Source organism: Phaseolus vulgaris, chromosome 6 (assembly GCF_051622355.1).
Source record: "Phaseolus vulgaris cultivar YP4 chromosome 6, ASM5162235v1, whole genome shotgun sequence".
Classification (NCBI taxonomy): Eukaryota; Viridiplantae; Streptophyta; class Magnoliopsida; order Fabales; family Fabaceae; genus Phaseolus; species Phaseolus vulgaris.
Genome location: NC_143503.1, coordinates 20034601 through 20042868, shown reverse-complemented (window position 1 = coordinate 20042868; position 8268 = coordinate 20034601).

The window sequence follows — 8268 nt, the reverse complement described above, 5'->3', positions numbered from 1 at the left end:
CGAGATGATCCCCTACGACGATCATGTAGTAGGGTTCTCGGGCGAAAGGGTGGGTATCAAGGGCTACATTGAGTTGTACACCACCTTCGGCGAGGGGAAGAATACTAGGACCATCAAAATCCGATACCTGGTCATCGACGCCAACACCTCCTATAACATCCTCCTCGGCCGACTGTCCATTAATCGGCTGATGGCCATTGTATCAACCCCCCACCTGGCAATGAAGTTCCCTTCGAGAACGAGGGACATTCTCATGGTCCACTTAGACCAGAAGAAGGCACGAGAGTGCTATGCCGAGAGCCTCCGGGTGGAACCCTTAAGAAACGACAGCTCTCCCACCCGGACGAGAAAGTCCTCCCGAAAGAACCACTCACCCAAGAAGGCCCGACCGATGTGACTCGAGCCAACCGTTGCGTTGGTAGACCTCGATCCTCGGGCGATCGAGGATAGACTGGAGGCGAGAGAAGAATTAAGGAGGGTACCCCTCCTCGACGAAGAGCACAACACCGTTGTGGGAACGACCATGACAGCTTCCGAGGCCGAGATCATGCATGCCGCTCTGAAGAAGAATATGGACATGTTCGCATGGACACCGGTCGACATGTCGGGGGTGAGCCCGGATGTCATCACCCATCGACTGTCGATATTCAAAGAAGCCCGCCCGATCTCCCAGAAGAAGAGGGACCTGGGCGACGAAAAACGCCTTGCGGCGAAGGAATAGGCCGAGAAGCTTCTATCGACCGGATTCATACGGGAGGCCCGATACACGACTTGGCTGGCCAATGTCGTCATGGTCACCAAGCCAAACGGTAACTGGAGGATGTGCGTCGACTACAGAAACATCAACAGCGCATGTCCAAAGGATAACTACCCCCTCCCAAACATTGACCGCTTGATGGATGGGGCGGCCGACCATAAAATTTTGAGCTTCCTGGACGCTTACTCTGGTTATAACCAGATAAGCATGCACCCCATGGACAAGGAGAAGACGACCTTCATGACGGTCGATGCCAACTACTATTACGAGGTCATGCCGTTCATCCTCAAGAACGCGGGGGCGACCTACCAGCGCCTCATGGACAAAATCTTCAAAGGCCTAATAGGTCGAGCGGTAGAGGTATATGTGGACGACATAGTCGTGAAGTTCGACTCTTTCGAACAACATCTGAAGGACCTGGACGAGGTCTTCAAGGCCCTCAGAGGGGTCAACATGAAATTCAACCCCGAGAAGTGTACATTCGGGGTTCAGGGGGGAAGTTCCTAGGCTTCATGCTCACGGGGGATAGAGGTCAACCCCGATAAATGTCAGGCCATACTCGGCATGAGAAGTCCGAATAACATCAAGGAGGTACAACAACTCCTAGGGCACCTAACCGCCCTCTCCAGGTTCGTCCCCCGACTGGCCGAGTGGACGAGACCGATGGTCCAGCTGCTCCGAAAGGGCAAGAAGTTCGCCTGGGATGACCAGTGTGAAGAAATCTTTAAACAATTCAAGGATTTCCTGACATCCCCCATTATCATCCAGAAACCGAGACCCGACCACCCAATCCTGGTGTACCTAGTGTTGGGTTTAATAGTGCCAAAGTTCAAGAGGGGGGGTGAATTGACCTTTTAAATCTTTCTCGCAGAATCAGTATTTATCACAATGTACAGAAAATAAATCGATTTATTTGAAATTGAACAGATTTATTTTGGCACTGTTTGTGTTTAAAAAACGTTTATACAGTCAAGTTAATCACAAGATTATGCAGATCAATTTTCCAGATACACACACACACTGATATAATGATGAAGAACAGTGAATGACAGAACAACAAGCTTCAATTTTAAGCAATTGATTAAGGTTCAATTAATAGCTTTGACAATTACTTGAGTAACCTATCACAATCAATCTGTTCCAGTGGCTTCTAACAAATTTTATATGTTCTTATCAGAATCAAACAACTTTTCCAGAAATTAAGAACAGGATGAATTGAGCCCAGAAAGAACAGATTTATTATTGATTGAACAGATTTATTTCTTGACAGTTTAACAGTTATGCAGAAATTAAAGTGCAGAGATTAAAGGAGAATGAACACAAGGCAATTATACTGGTTCACTCCACTGAGCTACATCCAGTCTTCACCTAAACCAAGGTGAAATTCACTAAATCACAATTCAAACAAACACAAATCCCACTATTCTTGAAACCTACAAGAACTTAGGTACACTTGCTGAAAAACCCTATTTCAGCACACACACACTCTTCAAGAAACCCTATCAAGAAGACTGTACAACCAAACTTTTACAAGAAAAGAAATGTGAAACGACTACACTTGATTGAGGATGCAGAAATCTACCTTAAACCAGTAGAACAGATTGCTAGAACAGTAGCATCACCTCTCACCAACCTTTTGGAACCAAACAAGAACAAGCACTTTGTGATTTTCGAAATCTTTGAAGAACATATGCTAATTCCTTGTAAATCCTCAATTCTCTGATGCAAAACTTGTTTTTACAATTGTATGATCGATTATTAGACTCAGAAACAAGTTTTCATTTTATAGAAAATCAACTTATAACAAAATTTTGAAAAACAGTTAAAACTGTTATAAAATGAACAGATTGAAAATAAAATGAACAGATTTATTTTCAAAAAGCAGTTAGAGAATTTGTTAAGTGAGGAGACTTAGTCAACCATTTTGGTGCAGAGATAAAACTGAAAAATGTTTAAGCTGGACATGGCACCAGAGACAAAAAGAATCTATTCATTTACAGATGAACATATTCATTTTTCAAAACGAAAACATAAAAGCTTAACTATTTAAACACATTCGTTTTGAAAGGTAGAAGACTTAGTCAAAATACATGATACACAAAATCTAATTTTCACAAGACTTAGCCAAGGCATCAGTCTAAAAATGAATCTGTTTATTTAGAAAAGAACAGATTTATTTTTATGCAGTAAACGTGTTTTTTGTAAAACATGTGAAAAATAGTTTAAGAAACCTTATGCTTGTTCTTATCACATGGCCAGGGTAGGAGGTGAGTTACTCAGCAAAAAGCCCACTCTTAAACAACCTCAAAACACTACCTAAGACACACTTAAAGCAAAAGGAAATATACATGAATTGTACATAGAAGTCTTCATCAAACACATGTCTTGAAGGGGCAGCAACCATCTTCAACAATCTCCCCCTGTTTGATGGAGACAAATCCCCATAGCTCTATTGCTTTAAGAACCTGCACTACACCAAAATTAAACCAGAAAAACAGAAGCATTGCATAACAAGTGAAATGGTTTAAAGGTGCAGAATTTAACTCCCTGTTTTAGCTAGCTTCACCTAGCATGGTGAGCTATTTTTCTCCCCCTTTGGATTCATCAAACAACATGTAATCATAGAGAAAAAAAACCATAAGCATAACCATAATAGTCAAAAGATAAAGACAAATTCTTCATCATTACAAACTTTTAAACTGATAAAGAAAGCATGAAAAACAAGAGACTACTGATCCTTGTAGTATAACTCTGCAAGTTGTGCCTGTACCCCTTCAATCTGATCATCAAGGTGCTGAAACCTTGCTTGAGTAGTCTCAAAGTAAGCCCTTTGTTTTGCAGTCATTACATCAAGGCGATATAACACTTGCCTTTCAAATATGGACATTGGTTCTCCTCGGTATTCTGGAGCTTGATAGGCAACTATGGCATTTGCAGCAACTTCCTCATGCATAGATTGGGGAGCAGGTGAGTCATCCTCCATGGGAACAGCTTCATCCTCATCCTCATTGTGGAGGTTTGATGCTTCATGTTCTGCTTGAGGGTCCTTCCCTTTGAGAACCACCCACTTGTCCTCAATTTTGTGAAATCCCATTTTGGTGAGAGTTGAATTATCAATCTCACTTACAGCCTTGATAGGGTCGTTTCTCTCATTTGTAACATCAACACCAAAGTAATCAATCAATTTGGAAACAAGTATAGCATAGGGAAAGCGGTAATCAGCCAACCTTTTTGATTTCAGCATGTGTTCATTGATAATGAAAACCCAATTTACCTTAATCTGGTTCATGATGCAATATAGAAGGATTAAATCCTCTTCATGTAAAACCGCATGGTTTGTACCTCTTGGGATAAGTTGCCATGCTATGATGTAGGCAACAAGACGTGGAGTGAGGTTCAAATGCCCTGCATGGAACCTGCTTATACTCTCTGTAGGATTCCTCATACAGCTTTTATAATATTGCAGCTTGTTGAATTCTTGAATTCCACTGGTGTTTCCTTTTCCTACTTTCAGTCCAGCATACTTAATTCCAGCCACAGAATTCCACACCTCACTTGTGATCTTCATCTTGATCCCTTTCACATAAGAGACAACATTCTTTCCATCCAATGTGAGGTTAGTGTAAAACACCTTAACCAAGTCAGGATACACATTACCCGTTAATTCCAGCAGCTTTTTCAGTTTCTGGTGCTTCAACACAGCCCTTGTTTCTTCCAATTTTTTAGATTTCAGCCAGTTGAAATCCAACACCTTGGGTATATTAATCTGCTTTCTGCTTGTCTCGTGGATGTAGGCATTGATTGCTTCTTCATTTCCAGCGAACCAACCTTCTAGCACACCTTGAAAGGTGGTTTGCTTGCCCTTATTTTTCTGTTTCTTGGAAGAAGAAGCCATGGTTGAACCAGAATTTTTCTCTTGTTTCAAATGGTGAGAACAGAAAATGGGTAGCCAATGTGGGTAACAGATATTCACACAGATTTATATAGAAATGAAGAGGTTGATATGGCAGTTATGAGTGGATATGCATGAAGATTTTATGCTCTGAATTTGTGCAGAGAATCTTTGAAAATATGCAACAAATATTTAGGGTCACGATGCACACAACTCATACCTTCATTGAGCACCCAAACCATCAAATCGGTTACATAATCATGACCAAAACCGTCAAAGGTACAGAGGTTAATGCCCACTAGGTCAGTCAAGCAGTCAAAGATCAGAATTTCTCTTTCCTAGTCATCAATGCATATCGGTACAGAAAATAAACATATTCAATTACGAATAAACAGATTTAATTTTTTACTGCTGGGCACAATTGACATTTATAACCGACATACCCTGCCAACACCTCTCTCGGATCGGTCTGGATGAAGCCTTAACCGGCATACCCTGCCAACACCTCTCTCGGCTCGGTCTGGACGAAGCCTTAACCAGGATACCCTGCCGAGATCGACCCATCAGGTTTGGTTTGGATGAAGCCTTAACCGGCATACCCTGCCAACACCTCTCTCGGCTCGGTCTGAAAGAAGCCTTAACCGGCATACCCTGCCGAGACTGACCCATCAGGTTTGGTCTGGATGAAGCCTTAACCGGCATACCCTACCAACACCTCTTTCGGCTCGATCTGGACGAAGCCTTAACCGGCATACCCTACCGAGACCGACCCATCAGGTTTGGTCTAGATGAAGCCTTAACTGGCATACCCTGCCAACACCTCTTTCGGGTCGGTCTGGACGAAGCCTTAACCGACATATCCTGCCGTGACTGACCTATCAGGTTTGGTCGGGATGAAGCCTTAACTGGCATACCCTGCCAACACCTCTCTCGACTTGGTCTGGTCGAAGCCCTAACCGGCATACCTCGACCGAGATCGATCGAAACACGCACCAAATGGCAGATCGCCCAATTCAACTTGCTCGATTAAACATTCGCAATTAATGGCCGATCGACCAATTCAACTTGCTCGATCAAACATTCACAATTAATGGTCGATCGCCCAATTTAACTTGTTCGATTAAACAATCACATGTAAATGGCCGATCGCCCAATTTAACTTGATCAATTAAGGAATCACATGGTCGAACGCCCAATTTTAACTCGTTCTATTAAATGGCCGACTGCCCGTTCAATTAAAGACCGACTTGTTTAACTTGTGAAATTTTCATACATAACAAAATCATTACGAAATAAAAGTTGGGCGATACATTAAATAGCAAAGGGGGAAGCCACACCTCGGCCTTGGAGAAAACTAAAAAGCAAGAAAAGGCCACAACCCGGCCAAGGGCAAACCTAATCTTGAATCTCAACACACTCACCCTCCTCAGCCTCGGTCGACCCGACCTCTTGTGCCGCCAAAGCATCCCTTTCAGCACCGAAAACCAATCACCCCTGGTAAACATCACAGTCCATGTCAAATTCACCAGTAGCCGACGACCCCCCATACAATACACGGGCTTGACGCACGGCTCGGTTGAGCAATTCCTCCGACTCCTCATAATTCTGGTCAAGCTCAGCCTCGACCTGTTCCTCTGCAGCTTGGAGGGCGGCCAACTCAATGGTCGAGGACGAGAGCTTCCCATCTCTCTCTTCAACCACTTTCTTCAGCTCGGCAATCTCAGTCGCCGCCCTCAAAGCCTCAGCCTCCTTCGCTGCCCTTGCCTCGGTAGCATCCCGCTGGGCGAGCTCCTTCTCAGCAACCTCTTGAGCAACACTGGCCGATAAATCATTGTTCGCAGCCAAAGAGTGCCTCAAATCCTCACGGTCCTCGACCAGCTCATGCTCTAACTGAGACACATCCTCGGCATGTCGGTCATGACCTTGAATCCCGTTCTCAACGAGGACGATCGATCGGCACATGAGATCCAAGCCGCTCCTCAACAAGTCTGAGGGGGAGACGACTCGGATCAACTCCCGAGTCTCTTTAGAGAGAGCCACACGAACTCTACGCATGAACTTAAGACTCCCCCCTTGAAGGTCTAGGGTCGAGGACGATGCCCGAGGGCCGGCACCAGAGGCTTGGGCGCTTGCTCCACGCACTGAGGGGAAAGAGAGCCCGCCTCAGCAATCTCACGGCGAGGTGGCGGGGTCGGCAGAGAGTCGGGGGAACGAGTGGCGGTGGCAATATTACCACCGTCCCTCGGCCTCTTCTTGGACTTATGGGAAGGACCGACCGAGTCCTTTCCAACACCAGGGCGGGCGGGGCGGGGCGGTCGTGGGAAGAACGTCAATGCTCCGACGTCCCTTTCGATCAGCCGCCCTCTTCCAGTATTCATCAAGGACACTAACACCGGTCGGCTTTTCTTGAACCATGGCAGCTGCAAATCAAAAAACAAGTGTTAGAGGACAAAAAAAAACGTACCGACTGACATAATAAATGACGAACCCATACCCCAAAGGCTGCCTAACGCGTTGTCTCGGTATAAGCACCAATCAGCGTTCGGCAAGGAAGTTTCCTCGAGAGTGCGTCGAAGAGGGAGAGAATCTCCTCCTCCTCCTCACTCTCCGTTGGCCTCGGCCTCACCTTAAAATCTGTAGGTTTGGCGATCCAATACAGAGGGAACCGAGATCGACTGCCCGGTCAAAGAGAAAGGTCATCGCCTCGGGACGAATCATAACCTTGACGAACCTCTCCTTGAACCTCTTGTACGAGACCGCAAAGGGGTCGAACAAAACGTGCCCTGACCGATATGCCAAGGAGAGCCAAGAAGCAAGGCGGCCGGAGTGAGAGCCATAATAATAAAGAAAAGAAGAGGGGGTGGGGCGAAGCCGCATAACATCACACAACAGGCGAAACGCCTGAAGGAACGCCCATGTGTTTGGATGAACCTGGGTGGGAGCCACATTGAGCGCCCGGAGGACACACATTATGAACTTATCAAAAGGAAGGGACCGGCACCAGCCCGCCCCAGACACACATTCTCAGCTGACCCGCAAGGCAAAACACTAAAGTAGTCGGGGTCCCTAGAGTCCCCGCTGCCTTCAACACCGGGTACTTGGCCAAAAACTTGGTCATAGATAACTCGGTATTATAGGTGGATGAGATCTCCACGAGAGGAATGACTGTCGGGGGAGAGCCCGACCGGTCAACAGCGTGAGTCGGGTCGTCCCCCCTAACAACCTCTACCGGGGGCGGCGCTTCGGCCACCCCGACCGACACAGAATCGGCAGTAGAAGAAGAAGAAGAAGTTGACGAAGTTGAGGAAGAAGAGGAGGAAGAGGAAGGGCCAAAGGGAAGAGAAGGGTGGCCGACAGAAGAAGAAGGGTGACCGGACGAAGAGGACGTGCGCCGAGACAGGGTCGACATAGCTAACCTTGTGAAATATACACGAGACCGAATCTTCTAGAAGGGGCAAGAAGTCTCTCGGTTCTCAAAGCTAGGGCGAGAGTTCGCTCAATTATCAGTCCACTAAAACAAAGAAAACACAGGGTTTCGGCACTGTAGAAGACCCCTATTTATAAGGCCCATGGGCCTCGGATTCCGAAACGACGCATCAATCTCAACCATTGGATCCAA